The sequence below is a fragment of the Pristiophorus japonicus genome, chromosome 17 (assembly GCF_044704955.1).
Source record: "Pristiophorus japonicus isolate sPriJap1 chromosome 17, sPriJap1.hap1, whole genome shotgun sequence".
NCBI lineage: Eukaryota > Metazoa > Chordata > Chondrichthyes > Pristiophoridae > Pristiophorus > Pristiophorus japonicus.
Window position 1 is genome coordinate 76,959,259 of NC_091993.1, and position 27,915 is coordinate 76,987,173.

Here is a 27,915-nt window from a genome sequence, read left to right on the forward strand (position 1 = left end):
TAAAAGACTGAGATCACACTTTACTTTGAGCTCACAGTATCAGGTCAGACTCTTTATTCATACACTACAACTGGCGACGAGATACAGATATCGAACTGCACCGCAATGATGCAGAGAACAGTGGGCATCATGGAGACATTTTTGGAGGGAGCTGATTGGGAAACCTTCGTGGAGCGAATCGACTAATACGTCGTGGCCAACAAGCTGGAAGGAGAAGCGAAAGCTGCCAAACGAAGGGCGATTCTCCTCACTGTTTGCGGGGCACCAATGTATGGCCTCATGAAAAATCTGCTTGCTCCAGCAAAACCCACAGAGAAATTGTATGATGATTTGTGCACACTGGTCCGGGAGCATCTTAACCCGAAGGAACGTGTTCTGATGGCAAGGTACCGGTTCTACACGTGCAAGAGGTCTGAAGGCCAGGAAATGGTGAGCAATGTCGCCAAGCTAAGACGCCTTGTAGGACATTGTGAATTTGAAGGACATTTGGAGCACATGCTCAGGGTCTTCTTTCTACATGGCATTGGCCATGAAGTAATACTTCACAAATTTTAGACTGTTGAGACCCCAACCTGGAGTAAAGCCATAGCGATAGCCCAGGCAATCATCGCTACCAGTGACAATACCAAGCAAATCTCTCAGCACACGAGTGCTGCTACAAGTACTGTAAACAAAGTAATGTTGTTTTCGAATCGTAATGTACAGGGCAGGCCTCACATGCCTGCAGTTGCACGTCCGCAGATGTCTCAGAGTCCACCATCAAGGGTGATGAATGCAAGGCCATTAACACCTTGTTGGCGCTGCGAGGGTGATCATCGTTTCCATTCATGCCGCTTCAAAGGATACATTTGCAAGGGCTGTGGAACAATGGGAAACCTCCAACGTACGTGCAGGTGAGCTGCAAACCCTGCTAATCCTGCAAACCACCATGTTGCAGAGGAGGACAGATCCACGGCGGATCACGACAAACCAGAGCCTCAGACCGAGGAGGCAGATATATATGGGGTGCACACATTTACCACAAAGTGTCCCCCGATAATGCTGAGGGTTGAATTAAATGGACTCCCTGTTTCCATGGAGCTGGACATGGGTGCGAGCCAGTCCATTATTAGCAAAAAGACTTTCGATAAATTGTGGTGCAGCAAGGCCTCAAGGCCAGTCCTGACTCCCATTCGCACTAAACCGAGAACTTACACAAAGTAACTGATTCCCGTAATTGGCAGTGCTACTGTAAAGGTCTTCTACGATGGAGCGGTGCACAAGTTACCAGTCTGGGTGGTACCGGGCGATGGCCCCACACTGCTCGGCAGGCGCTGGCTGGGAAAGATACGCTGCAACTGGGACAATGTCCGAGCGCTCTCGCCTGTCGACGACACTTTGTGTGCCCAGTTCCTAAACAAGTTCCCCTCGCTGTTCGAACCAGGCATCGGGAAGTTCCAAGGAGCAAAAGTGCAGATCCACCTAATTCCGGGGGCGTGACCCATCCATCACAAGGCGAGAGCAGTACCGTACATGATGAGAGAGAGGGTGGAGATCGAGCTGGATCGGCTGCAACGAGAGGGCATCATTTCGCCGATCAAATTCATTGAGTGGGCCAGTATGATTGCTCCAGTCCTCAAGGGGGACAGCACCGTCAGAATCTGTGGTGATTACAAAGTAACTATCAATCGTTTCTTCCTGCAGGATCAATACCCACTACCAAAAACAGATGACCTTTTTTGCAATGCTGGCGGGAGGAAAGACATTCACGAAGCTGGACTTGACCTCGGCCTACATGATGCAGGAGCTGGAGGAATCATCGAAAGGCCTCACCTGCATCAACATGCACAAAGGTCTCTTCATTTACAATAAATGCCCGTTTGGGATTCGATCAGCCATGGCGATATTTTAGAGAAACATGGAAAATTACTGAAGTCGGTCCCGCACACCATGGTCTTCCAGGACGACATCTTGGTTACAGGTTGGGACACTGTCGAGCTTCTGCAGAACCTGGAGGAAACATAGAAACATAGAAATTAGGTGCAGGAGCAGGCCATTTGGCCCTTCAAGCCTGCACTGCCATTCAATAAGATAATGGCAGTTCATTCAATCTCAGTACCCCTTTCCTGCTTTCTCTCCATACCCCTTGATCCTTTTGGCTGTAAGGGCCATATCTAGCTCCCTTTTGAATATATCTAACGAACTGGCCTCAACAACTTTCTGCGGTCGAGAATTCCACAGGTTAACCACTCTCTGAGTGAAGAAGTTCCTCCTCATCTCGGTCCTAAATGGCTTACCCCTTATTCTTAGACTGTGACCCCTGGTTCTGGAACTCCCCAGCAACAGGAACATTCTTCCTGCCTCTTAGTCGGCTTAATCGCATGGGGCTCAGGTTAAAATGCTCGAAGTGCATTTTCCTGGTGCCTGAAGTGGAGTTCCTGGGGAGAAGAATCGTGGCGGACGGCATCAGACCCACCGATTCGAAGACGGAGGCAATCGAGAATGCACTGAGGCCACAGAACGTAACGGAGCTGCAGTTGTTTCTCGGACTCCTGAACTACTTTGGTAACTTCTTACCGGGTCTCAGCACACTGTTAGAACCACTGTATGCTTTACTGTGTAAAGGAGATGAATGGGTATGGGGTAAAAGCCAAGAAAATGCCTTTGTAAAAGCTAGAAAACTGTTATGCTCAAACAAATTGCTTGTCTTGTATGATCCATATAAGCGTTTGGTACTAGCATGTGATGCATCGTCACATGGTGTCGGGTGTGTTTTGCAACAAGCTAATGAATCTGGGAAATTGCAACTGGTTGCTTATGCATCCAGAAGTCTGTTTAAGGCTGATAGGGCCTACAGCATGATTGAAAAAGAAGCATTAGTGTGTGCTTATGGGGTAAAGAAAATGCATCAATATCTGTTTGGGCTCAAATTTGAATTGGAAACTTACCATAAGTGACTGATATCCCTCTTTTCTGAAAGTAAGGGGATAAATACGAATGCATCGACCCGCATCCAGAGATGGGCGCTCACATTGTCCGCATACAGCTACGCCATTCGCCAAAGGCCAGGCACAGAAAACTGTGCCGATGCTCTCAGTAGGCTGCCATTGCCCACCACGGGGGTGGAAATGGCATAGCCCGCAGATTTAGTTATGGTAATGGAAGCATTTGAGAGTGAGCGATCACCTGTTACCGCCTGATAGATTTGAACCTGGATGAGCCAGGACCCCTTACTGTCCTTAGTGAAAAACTGTGTGCTTCACGGGAACTGGTCCAGTGTCCCATTAGAAATGCAGGAAGAAATAAAGCCGTACCAGCGGCGCAAAGATGAAATGTCTATACAGGCAGACTGCCATCTGTGGGGTAATCGGGTCGTGGTACCAAAAAAAGGCAGGGACACTTTCATTACTGATCTCCACAGTACTCACCCAGGCATTGTAATGATGAAAGCAATAGCCAGATCCCACGTGTAGTGGCCCGGTATCGATGCTGACTTAGAGCCCTGCGTGCATAAATGTAACATGTTCACAGTTAAGCAATGCACCCAGGGAGGCACCACTAAATTTATGGTCTTGGCCCTCCAAACCGTGGTCTCGGGTCCATGTTGACTATGCAAGCCCATTCTTGGGAAAATGTTCCTCGTGGTTGTAGGTGCGTACTCCAAATGGATTGAATGTGAGATAATGTCGGCAAGCACGTCCGCTGCCACCACTGAAAGCCTACGGGCCATGTTTGCCATGTACGGCCTGCCTGATGTTCTTGTGAGTGACAACGGGCCGCCATACCGTGCTTCACCAGTGCTGAGTTCAACAAGATCATGAGCCGCCATGGGATCAAACATGTCACATCTGCCCGGTTCAAACCAGCATCCAATGGTCAGGCAGAGAAAGCAGTGCAAATTATCAAGCAGAGCTGAACGAGGGTAACTGAAGGCTCACTGCAGACTCGCCTATCCCGGGTTCTGCTTAGTTACTGCACAAGACCCCACTCGTTCACGGGGATTCCACCCGCTGAACTGCTCATGAAAAGGGCACTTAAGACAAGGCTCTCATTCGTCCCCCTTGATCTATATGAACAGGTAGAGAGCAGGCGGCTTCAACAAAGTACATATCATGATAGCACAAATGTGTCACGTGAAATTGAGATTAATGATCCTGTATTTGTGTTGAATTATCGACAAGGTCCCAAGTGGCTTCCCGGCACTGTTGTGGCCAAAGAGGGGAGTAGGGTGTTTCGGGTCAAACTTTCAAATGGACTTATCTACAGGAAACACTTGGACCAAACCAAACTCAGATTCACAGACTATCCAGAGCAACCCATGTTAGACCCTATCTTTTTTGACCCCCCAACACACACCAGTGGCAACCGACACAGCGGTTGACCATGAAGCAGAACCCATCACCTGCAGCAGCCCAGCAGGACTCACCACACCAGGCAGCCCAGCAAGGCTAGCTGCACAGTAGCCCAGTGAGGGCCCAACAAGCAACTCATCAAAACCAGCATTTGCACCGAGACGATCAACCAGGGAAAGAAAGGCCCCAGATCGACTCACATTGTAAATAGTTACACTATTGACTTTGGGGGTGGGGGGGAGTGTTGTTATATATGTAAAGCTGTAAATACCTTGTTTAACCACCAGAGGGCTCATCCCCATGGAGTCCCAAGGGATCCCACAATCCCTTGGGAGCATCTATACTTAAGGAGACCTCACAGGCTGGAGAGGCACTCTAGAGACCTGCAAGAAAAGACTAAGGTCACACTTTACTTTGAGCTCACAGTATCTGGTCAGACTCTTTATTCATACACTACACTTACCACCTGGGCCTCTAGCGCCTCACAGATCATGAAGACATAAAGTGCGCAGTCTCTCGTTAACACTCCGGATGTGACAGGAGGCGTCAACTCGGCTGGCCGCTTGTGGAGCGCTAATTAAAGAGAATGGTTTTCAGGTAGGCCAACCTTTATAATTTGCACCAGTCTGGTGCCTGCACAAAATCTTTGATGTTTCACTGGTACAAGATGTCCACAGTGCTGTGCTCTGTGAATATATCACATTTGGCGGCGAGATAGGATTTTTCGGATGACTTAAAGCTTAATTTTGTTGGTGAAGGATTCAGCCAGCCGACAGAGAGACTTTGGAAGTTTCTGTCTTTGGAAAAAAGCTACAAAATCCGAGGTAAAATACAGCACACATTGTGAACAGCTAGAGATTAAAATGGCAGATGTAATCGGACATTTGGGGGAATATAGACACGACTGGGAACATTTTAAAGCGTATGTGGATCGGAAAGAAATGTATTTCACTGCAAATATCATAATCAAAGTTCCAGATAGTGCAGTCCAGAAGCGATCTTCTTATTGGAGATGGGTCTGACATGATACGAAACCCTTGTAAATCTGCTTGTGCCTGATGAGCCAAAAGACACAACGCTTAAAGAGATTTTAACGAAGGTGGAGCAGCACTACAACCGCACACCATTAGAAATTGCTAAAAGCTATAGTTTCGGGATTCAGAATCAAAAGGCTGATGGATGTATCAGTGATTACATCGTAGCATTAAAAAAGCTATTGATGCACTGTAATTTTGGAAACTTTCAAAACCAAGCATTATGGGATAATTTTCTTTGTGGGGTGAAAAATGATGCGATCAGAAGGAAGTTATTGATGACAGATGACTTGACTTTTGAGATTGCTTGTCAGACAGCGAACAATATTCCCGATAATTAAATAATAATTACGGTCGTCAGTCAACCGAGGTAAATCACCTGCTGGTTCAAGGTAAAAGATGGTGGGGGGGCCCAAAGTCTCAGAAACTGGAAATTCTAACAGAGCGTCGAAGTCATGCTGTAGGTGCCTGGGACAACACATTGCTCAAAGTTGTCCATACGTGAAGGCAGAGTGTTTCTTCTGTAGAAAGACTGGGCATCTTGCGAAGGCATGCTGACTGAAGGGTAAACCAGTTTTTAAAGCTATGAGTCCAGGGTTCAAAGCTATGAGTAGAAATCCCAAGAGACTACATAGCATGGAAGAACAACAGGACGAGGAGATGTTAGAGTTACACGTCATCAGGAGCACGAAGTTATCGGACAGCGATTCGGAAAGCATAAAATCCACATAGATATTGCGGGATTCAAGATACAAATGGAAACTGACACGGGTGCATCCGTGAGTGTAGTACCGGAGTTGCTGTATCTCGACAAATTGCGTGATTTCCAACTGGAGAAATCCAAGATAGAGCTGCGAGGCTACTCGGGAGAGAAAATTCCTCTGGTAGGTTGTATCACCATACCGGTGAAATATAAAGATCAATTTCAGAACTTGCCTCCTATCACCATTCAGATAATAATCTGCCTTCCTGTTTTTACCACCAAAGTGGACAACCTCACATTTATCTACATTATACTGCATCAGCCATGTATTTGCCCACTCACCTAACCTGTCCAAGTCACCCTGCAGCTTCTTAGCATCCTCCTCACACTGCCACCCAGCTTAGTGTCATGTGCAAACTTGGAGATATTACATTCAATTCCTTCGTCTAAATCATTAATGTATATTGTAAATAGCTGGGGTCCCAGCACGGAACCTTGTGCTACCCCACTAGTCTCTTCCTTGGATTTAACACTATCCCTAATTTCCCTTGTAAGCCACGGTTGAGCCACCTTCCCCGTTTTATTTTTACGCCAGACAGGGATATACAATTGTTGAAGTTCATCCATGTGATCTTTAAATGTTTGCCATTGCCTATCCACTGCCAACCCTTGAAGTATCATTCGCCAGTCTATCCTAGCCAATTCACGTCACATACCGAAGTTACCTTTCTTTAAGTTCAGGACTCTAGTCTCTGAATTAACTGTTTCACTCTCCATCTTAATAAAGAATTCTACAATATTATGGCCACTCTTCCCCAAGGGGCCTCGCACAACAAGATTGCTAACTAGTCCTTTCTCATTACACATCACCCAGTCTAGGATGGCCAGCCATCTAGTTGGTTCCTCGACATATTGGTCTAGAAAACCATCCCCAATACACTCCAGGAAATCCTCCTCCACCATATTGCTACCAGTTTGTTTAGCCCAATCTATATGTAGATTAAAGTCACCCATGATAAAGTCACCTTTATTGCACGCATCCCTAACTTCCTGTTTGATGCCATCCCCAACCTCACTATGACTGTTTGGTTGTCTGTACACAACTCCCACTAGCGTTTTCTGCCCTTTGGTGTTCCGCAGCTCTACCCCATACAGATTCCACCTCATCCACGCTAATGTCCTTCTTTACTATTGCATTAATCTCCTCTTTAACCAGCAACGCTACTCCATTTCCTTTTCCTTTCAGTCTATCTTTCCTGAATATTGAATAGCCTTGGATGTTGAGTTCCCAGCCTTGGTCACCCTGGAGCCATGCCTCTGTAATCCCTATTACATTAAATCCGTTAACAGCTATCTGGACAATTAATTCATCCACCTTATTATGAAAGCTCCTCGCATTGAGACACAGAGCCTTCAGGCCTGTTTTTTTAACACTCTTTGTCCTTTTAGAGTTATGTTGTAATGTGGCCCTTTTTGATTTTTGCCTTTGATTATCTGCCCTCCATTTCTACTTTTCGCCTTTATACCTTTTGCTTCTGACCCCATTTTACTTCCCTCTGTCTCTCTGCATAGGTTCCCATCCCCCTGCCCTATTAGTTTAAATCCTCCCCAACAGCACTAGCAAACACTCCCCTAGGACATCGGCTCCAGTCCTGCCCAGGTGCAGAACGTCCGGTTTGCACTGGTCCCACCTCCCCCAGAACCGGTTCCAATGTCTCAGGAATTTGAATCCCTCCCTCTTGCACCATTCCTCAAGCTATGTATTCATCCTAACTATTCTGCTATTTCTACTCTGACTAGCACGTGGCACTGGTAGCAATCCTGAGATTACTACCTTTGAAGTCCTACTTTTTAATTTAACTCCTACCTCCCTAAATTCAGCTTGTAGGACCTCACCCCGCTTTTTACCTATATTGTTGGTACCAATATGCACCGCGACAACTGGCTGTTCAACCTCCCCCTCCAGAATGCCCTGCAGTCGACCCTTGCACCAGGGAGGCAACATACCATCCTGGAGTCTCGTTTGAGGCCGCAGAAACGCTTATCTATTCCCCTTACAATAGAGTCCCCTACCACTATAGCTCTCCCACTCTTTTTCCTGCCCTCCTGCGCAGCCGAGCCACCCATGGTGCCATGAACGTGGCTGCTGCTGCCCTTCTGAATGTTTTGATGTGCCTGGAAGTATCTTTTGAAATTTGTCTGGAGTTTGGACTTTGAGGGAAAAGACTGTTCTGGAAGATTGTTTTGAATTTGCCTGCAGTTTGCTCATCCATGGAAAAGGCTCATCTGTAAGTTTTATTTCACCTGGTTTATTTTTACCTGCAGTTATTTGCTCAGATAAGCATGGCAGACCTTTGGCCAGGGATAGAAGCGGACCAGCACCCATTTCATTAAGTGAAGGTAGGCTTTTTCCAAACGGGCTTGAATGTCTTTGTGCGGCGTTTTAAAAAAAATCAGTGATGGGAAAATGGCCTTAATCTCAGAAATGGCACAAATTCACTTTTTTAGGTACACCAGTGGCCAAAATATCTGGCTTTTGAAGCTGATAGTCGGAGCTGGCGCCAAAACTTTGATGAAAATTAAAATGACCATCTACGCAAAAAAAACATTCGCTGGGTGCCAAAAGAATCGGTGCCCATTAATGGTGAAAACAGGGGCCCAAGTGTTCCTACGGGGTGGTTCCCCTGTTGCAGGAGCCTGGGAGGTGAACTGTTGCTGATCCACCACTGAGGCCACTTGGGATAGCCATGGTGCGCCTTGAGTGCCTGGCTGCAGACTGCTGGGTCTGGTCTTGGCCAGGGCAGTCTGGGCCAGCTGGCTGTGTGGAACCACAGAGGCACTTGGCCAGAGTCTGGCAGGGGAGCAGGTATGGTGTCACCCTGAGAAAGTGCAGCATAAGCCTCTCCCAGAGAGCCAATGCCACTTTCATGGCACTGCGTCTCTAGACTTTGATTTGCACGAGAAAAGAGTGAAGGTGTGTAGTGATGCCCTAGCAGCCCCTATCCATCCTCTCAACACTCCTTTCGATGCTCTCCTTCATGGATTGAAAGGCTGAGGAGATACTAGACCTCATAGCCACGATGGAATCCTGCCGTCCTTTGATGCTTCTTAAATCACAACTGGACCAAAGGAAAATGCCCGCCTTAAACTGTTTAACATGCTCATTAGCTCAGGAATAAGCAACTCAGCAACTTTTGCAGTGGTTTTCTGACTGGCTCTTTTTGACTGTTGTGCATTTTAACAAATCCTGCAATGCAAAAATAGCTGCACTGAAAGTAACGTTACCAGGAGAGCATGAAAAACAGTGCACAAATGCTGACACTGACACCCTTTCCTCCTTCACCCTTTTCTTTGATCCTGTGCTGATCTGTGCAGCTTGCTGCTTCTGCTATTACAGATTAAACTACCAACAATAGTCTAATTTTTTCTAAAGTCTTTCTTCTTTTCAGTGATTGCAGTAGAATGGTGCTCGCTGTCTCCCCATTTATATTGTGGAGCAGTTGAGTCTGCAGCCAGAGCCCATTTCTTAAACTGCCTGTGTTCTACACGCTTAGAGTTCTTGGGGGTAATTCTGAGATTTGATCGTGTAAACCAGGCAATATTGATTCAGCCGTGGGTTTTACATTATCACTATTGAAGTCACTGGAAATGACAATCGGGAGAGATACATAACGGACGGCCTAATCGATAATCGCCATTTTACACTATCGCCCAATGTCAGGATTACCCCCACTGTCACGAGCATTTGCACGAGAGCAGCTCCCTTACAGCTGCATTAGCCACTTTTGTGTGTGTTTGTGCAAATGCATAATAATCCAATCAGTGACATATCCACGCTGCAATTCGGCAACGATGGGAATCAACTCAAGCATGGAATCGCTAACAATAGAATCGTTCCATATCCTCTTAACAAACTGCCCTACCCTCTGCATATAATTCAGAACATGCCATTATTCATCGTGTTACATGGGCAAAAGGCAAGCGTCAACGAGAAATATGAATTAGCTCCATAGTCTGAACATGGATTTATCTGTAAAGTCTGCCTGAGATCAGGGAGACTAACCCTGGGCATGACGCTGGCATTGGTTTTCACCAGAGACTTGAGCACATAATCTAAGCTGACACTCCAGTACAACACTGAGGGAGCATTGCACTGTCGGAGGTGCAGTCTTTCGGATGAGATGTTAAACCGAGGCCCCGTCTGCCCTCTCAGGTGGATGTAAAAGATCTCATGGCATTATTTGAAGAAGAGTGGGGGAGTTCTAGCCAGTGTCCTGACGAACATATATCCTTCAACCAACATCACTAAAACAGATTAGCTGATCATTATCACATTTGTGAGACCTTCCTGTGCTCAAATTGGCTGCCGTGTTTCAAATATTGCAACAGTGACTTCAAAAGTACTTAATTGACTGTAAAGCATGTTGGGATGTCCTGATGTCATGAAAGATGCTATATAAATGGGAGTACTTTCTACTTTATTCCCCATTGAGCAGATGCCTTGAAATGATGCCAGCCCAAGATATAGGGATGGTTCCATACCCTCACACGCCCCTCCCCCCCACCCCAATGATATACCACGTTCACGCTCCAATATTCTGCAACATCATTGTGCTTGGTACAGGTTCAGTATAAAATTACCAAAAACATCTTGGAATATTTATTTGTCTGTCACACATGCTCAGAAGAGGAGAAAACTGTGTCACCTTCTGTAATACTTACGCAGCTTCCACGAGGCAATGGAAGCGGCTGATGTTACGGATTTCAATCCCAATGCCTTTATCAAAGGCTAGTTGCAATCACTTTTACAATTATTGCTGTCACCCTATAATAAGTAGACAAAAGCAGTTCATTCAACACGATAAAACCACAAATAAATATGTGGCAATGCAAACTTTAGCAGTAAATAATTTCACCCACGTCCTCTTAAATGTATGTGGTTTATCTTTGATTGGGGAAAGCAAGCTTCTTCTGTTCTCTGTGTTCAAAATCTTTACACTATTTTTGGGTTGTGCTTAAGTGGAAACGCAAAGGAGCAGCCCGACATTAAATTCTCCTCCATATCAGGTTGATTAAAAAGGCGCTCCTGCGGACTATATACGCACTTGAGCCTTGCTAAAATTGTGTCTAATTTGTTCACAAATTCTGCTTGTATTAGAAACATATTTTGTGCTATTTCCATGAACTTTGCGCAGAAATAACCAAGAGATATAAAAATAATTTAAACAAAAACAGCAAAAGCTGGGAAGCTGAAATAAGAATGTTGGGCATGAGTGGCTGGCCAGTCAACGTCGGGTGTGGTAGTAACACAGGGTTAACCCGTTGGTGCTGACTGACCCGCTGGGCTTTGGCAGCATTCGGCACAACTAATCTATGCTGGTGTTCATGCTCCACATGAGCCTCCTCTCACCTTACTCCATCACACCCTATCAACATATCCTTCTATTACTTTCTTCCTCATGTGTTTATCTAGCTCCATAGTGAGTTCCACATTCTCACCACTCTCTGAGTAGAGACGTTTCGCCTGAATTTTTCCTAGAATTTATTAGTGACTATCGTATATTTATGGCCCCTAGTTTTGGAATCCCTACAAGCGGAGACATCTTCTTTACATCCCCTACATTTCGCATGTGATTTCACCAGCAATCAAGGTAGTCATGCTGGACGCATTTCAGGGAAGTAAAATTAGAATCATAGACTCATAGAACAGACAGCACAGAAGGAGGCCATTCGGCCCATCGAGTCTGCACCGGCTCGTTCGAAGAACAATCCATTGGTCCCACTCCCTCGCTCTTTCCCCATATCCCTGCAATTTTTTCTTCTTCAAGTATCTATCCAGTTTCCTTTTGAAGGCTGCTATTGAATCTGTATCCACCGCCCTATCAGGCAATGCATTCCAAATCCTAACTGCATGTTATTCCTCATGTCGCCTCTGGTTCTTTTACCAATCCCCTTAAATCTGTGTCCTCTGGTTATTGACTGTTCAGCCTTCATGATTTTAAACACCTCTACAAATCTCCTCTTAGTCTTCTTTGCTTCAAGGGGAACAATTAAAGTGCTTTCAGAATACTGTCATTATTTTTTAACTATTGAAGCTTTCTTCCCATTATCTCTGATGGCTCCGTGTGTAACGATAGTGCCCAGTGGGTAAAGGTGTTGCCCAGTGTGTAACATTAGTGCCCAGTGTGTAACGGTGGTGCCCAGTGGATAACGGTAGTGCTCAATGTGTAATGGTAGTGCCCAGTGTGTAACGGTAGTGCTCAGTGTGTAACAGTAATGCTCAGTGTGTAACATTAGTGCTCAGTGTGTAACCGAAGCTCACAGGGCAGGAAGCTCACAGGTACAATTTCAGAGCTAGCTGGTCACGAGGCAAGCAAGCCCATCTTCCATCATCAGCCAGAAAGGACCAATAGTCCCCAATAACAGCAAACTAAAGTTTCACACTTTTGGATTTTTGCCTCCAGTCTCTTACCCGGAACTCCATTGCTATCTACTCTAATCTCATGTCCTTGTTCTTTCCTCACTCCCTTTAATATTATTCTTTGAAGGATATAGTCAGATTGGCACTTTTGAACTGAATTTCTTCAACAGCTGAATAAATTATGTGTAACTTGAGTTTATTTTCTGTTTGATCTCATGCTGGTCTCTGCTGGCTCACTCCTCATGAGGTTAACAGGGCAGACTGGGTGACCCACTCACTGGTCGCTGTGATTGCTGTGCTTGGCTGGTCATCAGAAAGTGTGAGAGTGCCTTGGTGGAGACTCTTCATTCTGATTCTTGTCTCTGGTGCTTCACAGCCCCACCTCCCAGCACAGCACACACTCTCTCTCTCTCCTCCATGTTGCAATCGATGGCAGAGGGTCAGCCACCAAGTCCCTGTACTGTGTAATTCTATTCCTAATCTGCCGGATCATGCTGCAAATACACAGCAGATCAGCCAGCATCTGTAACAAGGAAGGACAAGTTCATGTTTTGGGTGTGGACCCTTCATCAAAACTGAAAACTCAAAGTTAAGCCGGCATTTTAGGAGGGCTGGAAAAGTAGAGTTCAAAAAACTGGGTTGAATGAATCTTCTTATTTTCAACCTTGGTGTCATACTTGACCCCGAAATGAGCTTCCCACCACATCTGCGTGCCAGCACTAAATCTGAATATTTCCACCTCTGTAACATTGTCCAACTCCACCCCTTCCTCAGCTCATCTGCTGCTGAAACACTCATCCATGACTCTGTTACCTCTAGACTGAACAATCCCAACACGCTCCTGGCCGGCCTCCCACATTCTACCCTCCGTAAACATGAGGTCATCCAAAACTCTGCTGCCTGTGTCCTAACGCGCACCAAATTCTGATGACCTATCACTCTTGTGCTTGCTGACCTACAATGGCTCCCGGTTAATCTACAATGAGAATTTAACATTTTTAATCCTTGTTTTCAAATCCCTCCAGGGCCTTGCCGCTCCCTATCTCTGTAACCTGCTCCAGCCCTACAACCCTCCAATGCTGGCCTGATGTGCATCCCTGAATTTCATTGCTCCACCATTGGCAGTCGTGCCTTCCTGACCTCGCTACAACCCTACAATCCTCCGAAATATCTGCACTCCTCCACTTCAGGCCTCTTGAGCATCCCCAATTTTATTGCTATACCATTGGTGGCCCTGCCTTCAGCTGCCGAGGTCCTAAGCTCTGGAATTCCATCCTTAAACCTCTCCACCTCACTTCCTCTCTCCTCCTTTCAGATGCTCCATAAAACCTACCTCTTTGAACAAGCTTTTGGTCATCTGTCCTAATAACTCCTTACTTGGCTCGGTGTCAAATTTTGTTTGGTAACGCCCCTGTGAAGCACCTTGGGATGTTTTACTTCGTTAAAGGCACTATATAAATACAAGTTGTTGTTGTTATTGTTGTTGTGCGCAAGATCATTCCATGATTCATTGGACTGGAATTTGCAACGGACAATAACGGTGAAATATCAACATTCGCTGTTATTAGCCCTTTGAAACTGACCGTAATCAGTGAAATCAGTAAAACGGACGAAAACCTGGGCTATTCCGTGGTAATATCGCTGTGAAATACCCCATTAAAAGTTAGGCCTTTTTGGATTAGGAGTAACAGGGGTTTTAACAGCATATAGACTGCCATACAAAGGTTATAGGCCTGAAAAACTCATTTTAATTTTGTGGAGTGTCAAATTTCTTCATTAAGATAAAAATTACAATTTTTAAGAAACTTGAAAAAAAATTATATTTTTGTAAGGTTTCTTCACATTTATTTCAGATTTATCTTTTCTCCATGTGAGAGCCCCAATCTTTGTTTTGCTCTCTGTAACATTTTTTTAAATTCTGAATTAAACGAGCTTCTTTACTTCCTGGTTTGCTGTCTGTGAGAATTCTGTATTGTGAGGGGCTGCTTCGACAGCTTGTTGAGGTCACAGCAGAGCACTCTTGGGATTCCCCATTATATTACACTCAAATCAGTTGAAAAAGGCAAACTTCTCGCCACAGAGATGGTGAGGTCTGTGTGGGCAGCTTTCTTTGGTGCCAGGGAGGATCGCCTTTGCTGTGCCACTGACATTAAATTCCGGACCTCTGAGTTAGTGTCTCAAGTACCTGCTTCACGCCTGAAGCTCTCATACCGAAGATTTTCCCATTATTGACAGCTCTCCCATTAGTTAAGCGAAACCTTTCTCTGACAAATGACTACATTGTTTCTCGAAGACTGTCCTCGTCTGATCGCAGGGCTCCAGTGAAATTTTACACTCTCTTGCGTTGTTTCTTTTTACTTCAGTTCAAAATTGCACAAATGACTGATCTGTTTGGCTTGGAACAAAACAAGTTCTCAATGTCCTGTGTTAATGGGGAACACACTGAGATTCTGGCCCATGCTCAATGCTAATAGAAGCAGAATTTCGGGAGAAATTAGAAACATAGTTAGCAAGATCCCATACTCCATAGGAGTTTCTGTTTTTATCAGCTTGACAGAGAGAATTTGATGTCTGGGTAATCTTTCACTGGTAGTATTTAAGCCGAGACCAAAAGTAGCAAAGCTTGTGAACACAGAGAACAGAAGAAATAGGGTAGCCCTGACGGCAGAAAGGTTACAGCATTTATGAGTATGTTAAACAAATATTATTTATTTTTGACTAGCGTCCTCGACCAGGCCAACATCCCCAGCATTGAAGTACTGACCACACTCGATCAGCTCCGCTGGGCAGGCCACACTGTTCGCATTGCAGACACGAGACTCCGAAAGCAAGTGCTCTACTTGGAACTCCTTCACAGCAAACGAGCCAAAGGTGGGCAGAGGAAATGTTGCAAGGGCACCCTCAAAGCCTTCCTGACAAAGTGCAACATCCCCACTGACACCTGGGAGTCGCTGGCAAAAGACAGCCCTAAGTGAAGGAAGTGCATCCGTGAGGGCGCTGAGCACCTCGAGTCTCATCGGCGAGAGCATGCAGAAATCCAGCGCAGGCAGCGGTAAGAGCGTGTGGCAAACCAGTCCCACCCTCCCTTACCCTCAACGACTGTCTGTCCCACCTGTGACAGAGATTTTAATTCTTGTATTGGACTATTCAGTCACCCAAGGATTCATTTTTAGAGTGGAAGCAAGTCTTCCTCGATTCCGAGGGACTGCCTATGACGATGATTTTTGATTGTTGCTAAAGTTGCCATTTCTATTTGTTCATTCATTGTGTTGAATGAATCTCCTTTGACCTGTTGTTCCAGGATGGCATCCCATGTGGAAGACACAGCATGGGAACATTACACTGAGAGAACTGTTGAAGTTCATATCGAGAACAACAGCAAAGGTAAAATGCTGTCCGAGACTGCGTAAGTATTTGAAGACGGTACACTGCTTTCTCCTTTTCCAATCGCACGTGTCAGCATGTAAATGTCGGCAGCATTTTGTATTCATTTTATATTAAAGCCAGCGCAGGGCGCAATGGTGCCTCTGCATTCTGGAGTGTGAATGGGGTATGCCACTGAGTGGGAGGGCATGGCATAGCACTATGCACCAGATAGAGGCACCCGGCCCGGGCAGGTGCTTTCCAATGTAAAGGCAGCACGCCGCCTACTTCGACCTCTAACACCGCCCGACTCCCCCCGCCACAGCCCATCTGCTGCCCATCCATGCCTTTGTTACCTCCAGACTCGACTGTTTCAATGCTCTCCTGTCCGGCCTTCCATCTTCCACCCTCCGTAAATGAGTTCATCCAAAACTTTACTGCCCATATCCTAACTCGCACCGAGTCCTGTTCACCCATCACCCCTGTGCTCGCTGACCTACCTTGGCTCACAGTCCGGCAATGCCTTGATTTTAAAATTCTTATCCTTGTTTTCAAATCCCTCCAGGGCCTCGTCCTTCCCTATCTCTGTAACCTCCTCCAGCCCAATAACCCTCCAACATCTCTGTACTCCTCCAATCCTGACCTCCTGCGCATCCCTGATTTTCATCGCTCCACCATTGGCAGCCGTGCCTTCATAACCTCCTCCCTCCTTATCTCTGTGACCTATTCCAGCCCTAACATCCTCCGAAATATCTGCCTTCCTCCATTTCAGGCCTGTTGAGCATCCCCAATTTTAATTGCTATACCAGTGGCGGCCCTGTCTTTAACTGGCGAGGTCCTAAGCTCTGGAATTCCATCCATAAACCTCTCCACCTCGCTTCCTCGCTTTCCTCCTTTAAGATGCTCCTTAAAACCAACTCTTTGAACACGTTTTTGGTCATCTATCCTCATAAATTCTTTCGTGGCTCGGTTTAAAATGTTGTTTGGTAACGCTCCTGTCAGGCACCTTGGGATGTTTTACTTCATTAAAGGCACTATATAAATACAAGTTGTTGTTCTGCGCTATATCATTCCATGATTCATTGGGCCGGATTATAACGGCGAAATACCAGCCCTTTGAAACTGACCGCAATCAGTGAAACTGATGAAAACTTGTGCTTTTCCGCAGTATTATCGCTGTGAAATACTCCATTAAAAGTTAGGCCTTTTTGGACTTGGAGTAACTGGGGTTTTGTCAGCATATAGACTGCTAAACAAAGGTTATGGGTCTGAAAAACTCATTTTAAGTTTATGGAGTGTCACATTTTTAAGAAACTTGAAGTTACGCGAAACCTTTCTCTGACAGATGACTACATTGTTTCTCGAAGACTGTCCTCGTCTGATCGCAAGGCTCCAGTGAAATTTTACACTCTCTTGCGTTGTTTCTTTTTACTTCAGGTCAAAATTGCACAAATGACTGATCTGTTTGGCTTGGAACAAAACAAGTTCTCAATGTCCTGTGTAAATGGGGAACACACTGAGATTCTGGCCCATGCTCTATGCTAATAGAAACAGAATTTAGGGAGAAATTAGAAACATAGTTAGCAAGATCCAATACTCCGCAGGAATTTCTGTTTTTATCAGCTTGACAGAGAGGAGAATTTGATGTCTGGGAGCTCCTCCACTGGTACTATTTAAGCCGAGACCAAAAATAACAAAGCTTGTGAACACAGAGAACAGAAGGAGCAAAGGGCAGACAAGTTACGGCATTTATGAGTATGTTAAACAAATATTATTTATTTTTGATTGTTGCAAAAGTTGCCATTTCTATTTGTTCATTCATTGTGTTGAATGAATCTCCTTTGACCTATTGTTCCAGGATGGCATCCTATGGGGCAGACACAGCAGGGGAACATTATGCTGAGAGAACTGTTGAAGTTCAAATCGAGAACAACAGCAAAGGTAAAATGCTGTCCGAGACTGCGTAAGTATTTGAAGACAGTACACTGCTTTCTCCTTTTCCGATCGCACGTGTCAGCATGTAAATGTCGGCAGCAGTTTGTATTAATTTTATATTAAAGCCAGTGCAGGGCGCAATGGTCTCCACCCGCCTCAGCCCATCTGCTGCCCATCCATGCCTTTGTTACCTCCAGACTCGACTGTTTCAATGCTCTCCTGGTTGGCCTTCCATCTTCCACCCTCCGTAAATGAGTTAATTCAAAACTTTACTGCCCACAGCCTAACTCGCACCGAGTCCCGCTCACCCATCACCCCTGTGCTCGCAGACCTACATTGGCTCCCAGTCCAGCAATGCCTCGATTTTAAAATTCTCATCCTCAAATCCCTCCAGGGCCTCGCCCCTCCCTATCTCTGTAACCTCCTCCAGCCCTACAACCCTCTGAAATCTCTGCACTCCTCCAATGCTGGCCTCCTGCACATCCCTGATTTTCATCGCTCCACCATTGGCGGCCATGCCTTCATCTGCCTTGGCCCCAAGCCCTGGAATCCCCTCCCTAAACCTCCCCGTGTCTCTATCTCTCTCCTCCTTGAAATCACTCCTTAAAAGTTACTTTTTTGACCAAGGTTCGAGTTACTTCTCCTAATATCTTCTTGTGGCAGATTTTATCTGATAACTCTCCTGTGACGCGCTTTGGGGCATTTTTCTACTTTAATGGCGCTATATAGATGCAAATTGTTGTTGTTGTTGAATTAGGGTTGGCATAAGATGGACTTTCTCACGAACCGAGGGACAGGAGCAGGCCGTGATACCTTGCCTCACAGCTGGGGTTGGTGAGGTGCGGAGAATCCAACAGGGAAAGACATGGCTAAATACCTTTTTAATATTAGTAGTACATTAGGATGTGAATAAAAACTGCAGGAACTAATCACCTTTTGGAAATGGATTTTCAGGCCTTCCCTGCTCCGTTTTTTGCCCCGGAGCGGCGGCAATGGAGATGGTGAGGTGTTTTGGCCGGGCGGCCAGCCTCCAGCGCCCCGCAGCGATCCTCCAGTCTGGTTTAACAATGGCGCAGAGCAGCACCGTCCGGAGGAGCTGCGTCCGGTGTGCAACGCCTGTGGTTATGACACCAACTCGAATTTCAACTCCTGCCCGACTCGTTCGCATGTTTTGGGAATGCTTTTGGTTTTTTTGTTTGTTTTTCCTCCCACTCCCCCGCACCCACCCCCCCCCCCCCCCCCAGGCGTCTCTCAAATCGCTCCCGGCCCGGCACTTTAGCTCGGGAGTTTCCCACGCTAGCGCCCAAGAGAGGTGTACAACGCCTCCCTTAGTGCTGCACCCCCTGACGCAGGGCCCAGCTGCCCAAACTTACCTACTGAGGCGCAAACTATTCCCGGGCGCTAACTTTCTTGCCCCGCCACCATTATCGTCCCAAAAACATCAAAACCGAAAATCCAGCAAAATATGCTTACAGTTTCTCCGGTAGGTCGATCTCACACTCCCTCAAACAAGCCAACACTCTGATTCCTCCTGCAGTATGATGAAACAGCCCCCCCGCCACCCCAGCTGCGATTTTGTCTTCTGAAGGTACTGAGTCACGCTGGGGTACAGATTCACCTGTAGCCTCAGACCCCTCTTCATTTGTAAGCCTAGTCTGCGAATGTCAGCAGACTATTCAGTCTGGGGGGTATCACAACTGGATTTGAGTCTGTCCTTACTAAACACACAGATTTGGGCACGGGCTGCTGGATAGTGACCTGGGATGCTGCTAACCCTGGATCACTAGCACAGATATAGTGCTCCTGGTGCCCGTCCCGCTCACATCAGCTAACAGGACAGACAGGATTAAACAGCACGGATCAGTTCCAAACGGAGCCATTGGAGGCAGTGTCCAAGCTCTATTTATCCAACAGGGAGCTAACACAAAGATACAGAGTTCAGATTACATCCTAAACTCCAGTCCCAATAAACATGGCTCTCTTCTCCTTTGTGGTCATGTGCTATTGTTGCTGTGTTTGTGTTTGTTTGGGGTGGGTGTCGGGTGATGGGCTGTTGGACTTTGTGGGAAATTCTTGCCGTAACTTTAATCCTAACTCTATAGTCCCCATAATGCAACGTGGGGTGCTATCCTCTGGGTGAGCCACTGATCAGAAAACTACTGTTATACAACAAGTTGTTTTAATGGGGTATTTTTGCATTCCCTTCCCCTTTCTTCTGCATTTTATTACTTTCTTCATCTGCCTCGGAATCAGACTGAGCGGAGATATACTGCTTGCTCCCAACCACTGTCAGCCGCCCAGGCATCAGTCTCCCGCACTTTCTTTCTTTATTCTTTCTTTATTCCCTGCTGAGAGAAAAAACAACATCCACCTAGTTCACCTTCTACCATCCTGATAGTCGCATGATGGACGCAGGAATTTATAGTGGGAAAACTATGGCCAAAACGTGACAATAGGAAGTAAGGTTTTGTAAATTGGAAATATGTACACAAATTACTTTTCTAATACATTTTATAATCTATTATGGATTCTGCTTCTACCACTGTTTCCATTCCATGTCCTAACAACTGTATGCATAAAAGAATTCTTAAATTTCCTCTCACCAACCAGCGGAAATAGTTTTTTTCCAATTCATTGTATCAAAACCTATAATTTTGAACACATATGTATGTTCCCTACCTCTTCAATTCTGAGTTGCTGCTGTTTTATGTTCAACAATCAATAAACTGTAAGGAAGATGTTTAGGGGGAGGTACTTTGCACCTCCCGTTAGTACCCCTGGGGGGCGCTAATGGGGCACAAATGAGTTTTCACCCGGGTGCAGTGAGAACAGCGCCTCCCGCTAAATTGGGCAGGGTTTTTGTGGCACTGTTAACACGTAGCACACCACTCGGCTACATCTGGTGATGCTGACTTTATCACCGTGCATGGCGCCCCATTACTGCCCCGGAAGATAAATTGCGCTCCCCCACTGTTTTACCGCATGGCACCGACAACACAGCTTCAGTTGTCGTGTTTCAGTTGGGAGTCAGCTCGAGGAGCGCTATTTAAAGACGTCAGCATCGGATAATGTTTTAGTCGGTCAATAATGGTTGCTGCTAATTGCCACATAGGCAGACAGCCGTCGTGACAGATTTCAGCGATTTCCAGTTCAAGGAGTGTTCTGCCTGTTAAAGATTCGTGACTTTCACTGAGGGCAGATTATGAAAGTCCAACATTTATATAGTTTCATGGGCGCTGTGCTGGCACTGGACCCTGCACTCTGACGTCACCATCAGAGGCAGCTTAGGCAAAGAGAAAAACAGCAAAATGTGGTCAACAGGGCTCTCAACAGAAGACCTTACCCTCCCAGGGTAATCCGGCAGCAGTTTGCCTGCATCAATTTCACTGAGGAACAGTGTGTTCGAGGCTGCATTTCAGCAAGGACGAGATCACAGAGCTCTGCCACCTCTTGTAACCAGACCTGGAGCCTCAGACCACGGTGAAGACAGCTCTCTCAGTGGCAGTCAAGGTTACCATCATGCTCAATTTCTACGTCAGCCGATCCTTCCAGTGTGCAACAAGAGATATCTCCAACATCTCCCAGTTTGTCATCCATTGCTGCATCTGCAAGGTCACAGATGCTCTCTACAGAAGGAGAGACTATATTTCCTTCCCCATGACCAGAGAGAAGCAGCTGGAGCGTGCTTGTGACTTTGCCAGGATAGCGGGCTTCCCTATGGTGCAGGACGCCACAGACTGCATCCACGGTGCTATGCGGGCACCACATATCAATCCTGAGATCGAACATAACTGCAAAGACTACCACTCACTGAATGTGCATTGGTGTGCGACCACACATGCCGAAGTCTCACCGACATTGTCCGCTATCCTGGCAATAGCCACGATGCCTTCATCCTGTGCCAGACCGGTGTGCCAGCTCTGTTCCAGCCACCAGATCAAGCTCACGGCTGGCTGGTTGGAGACGAGGGCTATCCACTCTCCACCTGGCTCATTACTCCCCTCCGCTACTCCAACACTCGTGCCCAGCACTCATAAAATGAGAGCTATGTTACCACCAGAAACATCATTGAGCAGACCATCGGAGTGGTCAAGCAATGGTTCCTATGCCTTGACCATTCGGGAGGAGTCCTCCAGTACTCGGCTGAGTGGGTGTCCCTTTTTGTTATCTGCTGCATGCTGCACAACTTGTGGTCATGAGGGCACAGCCATTGCCATCAGGCATAGCTCCACCAACTCAGGAGGAGGAAGATGAGGAGTAGGAGGAGCAACAGCAGCGATGGAGGAGGCAGCCACTCAATCGGCATTCTGCAAGGCTATCCGCGACCGTCTCATCAGACTTCGGTTCCAATGAATTCCAGCCACTTCCCAGTTGCTCTGTATGTCCCCATCAGCACATCAATTTCCCCTTCCACACCACAGCCCCAAACTGAAATGAAAGACACCACCAAATATGCAACATTCCAATTAAAATTTATCTCAGAACATTCACCACAATTATAAACAACAATTAAATTTACAAATCACCTGATACCTATATCCCCTTTTACCACGGGCTTTACCTGTTTTAGAGCTCCTCCGCAGTGTGTCCCCTGTGGCTGCAGCACGGCTGGTGAAAGGCTGCTGTGTGTCAGGGCCAGAGACTACAGATGGCCGTGCAGGATGCTCTCGACCAGCTCTGGGCCTGGAAGGCCCGGCTGTAGACTGCACCACCTCAGGCTGGGCGGCTGCAGTCTGGGCTAGCTGGGTGACAGACAGCAACAAGTGCAATGGTGGAGTGGCAGTGGTGGGATCAGGAATGTTGTTGACCTGAGAGAGGACAGTAGGTTCCTGCTCCACTGACCCAGTGCCACTTCCCCGGGGCAGCACCTCAGCATCCCTCCCAATCTGCTGGAGCTCAGATTGATGGCCTGCTGCGACACCGTGAGATCCCTGGTGGACTGTGGTGCACCCAGCGGTAATGGCAGCAGTCAGAGCTTGTGTGGCATGCAGCTGAGACTGCATGAGAGCAGTCTGAGACTCGATGCCACCAACCATGCTCTGCTTTGCAGCATTAGGACATTACGTTGCTTCTGCCTGTGCTGCAATGGAAGCTTCCACATCGCCCATGACACGCGTCATGAGGTCTGGATCCCCACGGTCTCTGGAAGTCCACCATCGTCTGCACACTGGCAATCATGGGCTCCATAGTGTGCGCAGAGCTCTGTGCAATGTTGCAGATGGACTGCTTCATGCTATTTACTATCACCGAGAGGCTCTCAGGCACCCTTGCCATTGCACCTATCATCTCCGAGTGCATGACCATTGCACCTATCATCTCTGAGTGCATGGCCATCACGCTTCTTGTGAACGCCTCCTCATCGAGGGCCTCATCTGAGCTCTGTGCAGCAGAACTCACCGCGAACTGTCCCTCTGGAGAGCTGGCTCCCGAGCTACCCTTTCCCCTTTGGCTTTGCTGCAGCCCGCTCCAACCTAGTGCATCACGCAGTGCAGGTCCCTCTACTAAGGTAACCTCTAACGACCGCGTAGTGCCAGTCTCTGAGCTGGTGCCTGCGAGTGAGAGATGCAATGATGCGGTGCTTCAGTCATCCCCCTCTTCTCCTTCATCACTATCATGGGGGTGCTCAGGTACAGGCTGGTCATCTGTTTGCTGATTATCTGAAAGCATAAATGGCACAAGACTCGCGTTAAAGGTGAGGACAGGGGACAGGAATGGAGTAAGGAAGGCAGACAGAATCAGGAGCTGGAAAGTGATAAAGCCTTCCGATGTGAGAGGGAAGTGGGATGAGAAAAGGAGAGGGGACGAATATACCGTTGTTGCCCCCAGTGGGGTTGATGTCCCAGCGCCCACACCTGCTGCCCAGTCACAGCACTCACTCCTCCAGGTCAAACAGCTGTTGGAGCTGAGGTTGACCCCTGCCTGTCCTCTGCTACTCCCTCAGATTGTGGGCCATCTCTCACTTATAGCTGGATTAGCAGCACCAATAGCAAAAAGTTCTTCCGGATCCTCTCAGGTCTCCTTCAGATGCAGCACTCCTGAAAATGAGCAGCTGCAGCTTGATATGACCTCGCCTTTAAGAGCTGGAATGAATCCGTGAAGGATGATTGCTGAATGCAAGTCCGCTAAAACTGGGTAGCGCTCTGGTGTTAGCACCCCACTGAGGTCATTAGCGTTTGATTTACCACCCCTTCCTGGAGTGCTAAAGCCCAATTTAGAAGCTAAGATTCCTTTGCAACTGGCGCTAAATTTTCAAAATTTTAAAATTCAAGAATTTCTCCCCCTTGATGTATTAACAAATAGTCAAAAGCCGCTTATAGATGACACCTCTCCCACCTGAAAAAACTATTATTAATAACTTATACATAAAGTCTTAACGAAAATTGAAAATTATCTGTTGTATTTAGAAGCGTGGCTTATATTTGATAAAAAATGGTAATCATATTGTAAGACATTATGGGGGCGAAATTGATCCTTTTTGAGAGGCCTGTTAGCCCCTCTGGAGCATCCACATAGCGCTGAACATCTCGCCTTGTTAGTGCCGCTGGAACCACCCCGAAAGGAAGTAGAGTGAGCGAGAATGCGCTCCACTTCCTTTGAGGGGCAGGAAGCCGAATTTAGTGGCCGGGGAAGCACAGGAAGTCCCGGCCCTAGCAGGTTACCGCCCCCAATCAGGGCGCAGGGCAATTTCACCCCCTACATGTCAGAATCAGAGTCCAACTAAAGCTGACAATACTGATAAGCTGGCACCTGTATAATGTAATATGTGGCTAACAGACCCAAATGACATTGCCAGCTGAGCTTTGCAATGAAGGAGCTCTGTGCATGCACTCAGTTCCACTTCCCAAGTGACTAATTTTTTGTACGAGTATGTGTGTAACAGCTGGGACTTTGTCATAACTTTAAAAAGCTTGAACGCTGCTTTCAGTGGATCACTTCGGCACTATTAAAATGCAGTCTGGCACTGGGCTGCAGTTATATCGCACCCACTCTGATCTCAAAGTGGAACACACCCGAGATAGTCTCTGTCTTTGCTTTAGTGAGCTGAGTATTCATATTGGGACTGGACTCCTGAGTTATACTGCCATTTCTTTTCCATTGATACACATTGGGGTAGAAATTGTTCCTCCTTGTGGAAAATGAGTGGAAAAGTGGCCCATTTCGCAGGGCTATGCCGTGCACCCGAAGGATGCCTGAAATACGCCCGACTCCTTGCTGCCTGTTGAGTGGAGCAGGTTAACATTCAGAACACTGAGTTCCAGGTGGCCTCCTGATGGGTAAGTCACCTGGGAAATTTCAGCTGCCCACCCGCCCGGTTTCCGCTGGGCGGGTAGAGTTAAAGTCACCCTCAATGAGTCTGATATGAAAGGAGGCAGTGGCAGGATCTAGTTTGAGTTGCAATCAGCAGGCCTTCAACTCAAAGTTAAAACAAATCTCAAGGAGGGTGTTTGGAGAAGACTCATATTATGCAAATTTAACTGTATGGACAAGCTATTTTCATTTGGAGTTGACTAAAATGCATGAAATAATGGAATTTAACCATTCCTCTAATACTCTGCATGTCATTATTTTTATAGGACTTATAACTACAGTGGTCATGTGTTCAGCCCACCACCACCGATAATCAGCCCTGGGGGGAAAGGAGAGGCTATCTTTGTCAAGAACAAATCTGCAGCGCGTGGCAGTGTTGGGATCCTGTCCTATCGGTTTGGTGTGCACCAGTTTTCATTACTGTTCTCCAACCCCTATGATTATAACTTATACTCCATCGTGTTTGCTTTATACATCTCTGAAACATGGGAGCCAACCGACAAACGACTGTACACAAAGATGTACTCACAGCTGACACCAAGAAAGACATTTGCTAAAGAAATGCTGAGCTCCAAAAGTGTAGCGCTTTCTGTTAGTGGAGGTGGTCTGATGGTTTCAGCCACAATGTCAAATGAGAATCATTCCATAATCAAATTAGATGTTAGGGATGCTTAGCGCATTGATAAAGTCTAGCTGAAGTTGGAATTGGTTCCATGATTAGCTCATTGCAAATTTTCTTTTGATTTGTTTTCTGATCAGTGTTAAGGAGGCTTCCACATACCCTTTCACAATGTATAACTTTATTGTGTCTAAAAATATCGTGAAGTATTAGAATTTATGCAGCTATCGAAAACACCGATTTCAGAAGTACCAGCATGAAATAAGTTTGTCTTTATTTATTTGTTCAGGTTAAAACATTTGCACAAAATCAAGTGATGAAGTTTTTGGAGCCCAACACTAGACCCATTATATTAAAGGGAGCCTTTAGGGTCATTGAAACATTTTACTGATTGCGTGAATGATTCCAGTGAAAGGCCTGTAATCATTTTACTGGGATAATAGATCTGATAGTTACTGGGAATAGGCTCAGGTTTATAGGGTAGAGTTTCTGCTTTGGCCACAATTGGGAAATTGCACCCAAAATGTGCTTGAAATTGCATTCATTGGTTTACAGTTCAAGTTTCCACTAAAATAAATGTGCTTAATAACAAACATAACAGGGGGGAATTTTAACCCCCAAAACAGGGGGGGTTAGGGTCCGGTGGGAGGTCAAAGTGTTAACAATCTGAATCCCGCCCACTTGCGGTTTTAACAGAGGCGGGATGGAGCAGGCAGCCATCCCACTTCCAGGAGGCAGGTTGGCACTTAAAATATTATAATGATGCTGGAAGCCTTGATTTAATCTGCTTTAAGCTTTAACTGTGGGCGGCTGGGGTTCCCGGTCCTCGGGATTCCCAGAGACTGTAGCGAGGTGAGGACATCCTCTGGGAGCAATCCTAGTGTGCCGGGACAAGCAGCATTGCTTCCTCATGGTGCCCTAAGCACCCCCACCATCAACTCCCCCCCAATCATACAAATAACCCCCTCTCCCCCCCAGGTCAGAGAACAGTGCACCCCCCCCCAATCCCCCCCACCATACAAATGACCCCCAATCCTTCCTCCCAGGTTGGAGATCAGCCTGTCAATCAGGTTGGCTTCTGGGCGGGGAACCAATCTGTGATGCTGCATGCCCTGCAGGGAAATCTGATCTTCCAGATTTTCTGCACGCAACCGGACACCCCTGCCTCCCACGGGTCCAAACGTAAAAACTCCGGCCAAAATCTTCAAAGAAGCAGTGCCATAGGGCAGCGTAATAGAACGTAATCATTCACTTTTTTCCTTATAAAGTATTCTTTGATGTATTTAAGAGTGGTAACCTGGTTGATCAATACAACTGAAAATGGTTTGTCACCAAAAATATCCGATGTCAAGTTCCCTGCCTGTGAGTAACCTGATTTAAAATACCTGACAATGACTTTAAAAAAAACAATATTGAACATTTAATTGGTTCATTGGTGTATATTAGTCACTTTCATAGAAAATTAAATATATCTTGATATGAAAAATCTTTTAAAACTTGCCTACTTGCGGCTAACAAAATGAACGCAACGTGAAGAGCCCTCCTGGACCAGCACAATTGGCGGAATCTTGCAATTTCGATCTGGGGTCGTGGCCAGCTTGTGGACGGGGCCTAATTCAGGCAAATTGAATCGGGCTGATATCACTAGCGGAATCTCCACCCTGCCGAGTTTTAAATCGCTGTATGTTTCAATGTGTAATGGTGGGTTGATGCTGGCTCTGTTTGCTGCATGATCATGTCCTGCCGCAGCACCAGGCCGTCTGGGGAAAGCGGACAAATAAATGTTTGAATATCAGTAAATATTCCAGGGTGTCTGTCGATGATTTTGTGGTCAATAATGGAAGAGAAAACAGTCCTTTCTGAACTCTGAATTCAATAGCCACAGCTATAACACGACAGGAAAATAAAACAAAAATGGAAAATGAACAAAAGCAAAATAAAGTGAGCGAGGAAGAGGTGAAAATCACTCTTTGAACATAGGGGAAAATATTACAGCAACAACAAACCGCAGTGCAAGTTCATAAAGTAGGACTAGGGCGAGATTAAACCAATCACGGCAAAGTGGAAAAATATTGATGGGGCTGAAATTGCGGTCGGAGGCAATTTACCTGGTGGTCTCAGAGGTGCCTGCGATTCCGGTGGGTGGCCTTCTCTTCCCGCACTGTGGAGCGCGCTCCCATCCTCCAGGTTCCCACGCAGAA

General features: G+C 46.4%; 1 long non-coding RNA gene across 1 annotated transcript; it reads right to left on the minus strand.

Moving 5' to 3' along the window:
* Window positions 1-24: 24 nt before the first annotated feature.
* Window positions 25-27,915, minus strand: LOC139227804 (uncharacterized). Its single transcript, XR_011587471.1, has 3 exons — window positions 27,823-27,915; window positions 27,216-27,474; window positions 25-1,989 (listed from the first exon to the last, which is right to left on the minus strand). It is a non-coding gene; the product is annotated as an uncharacterized lncRNA (long non-coding RNA).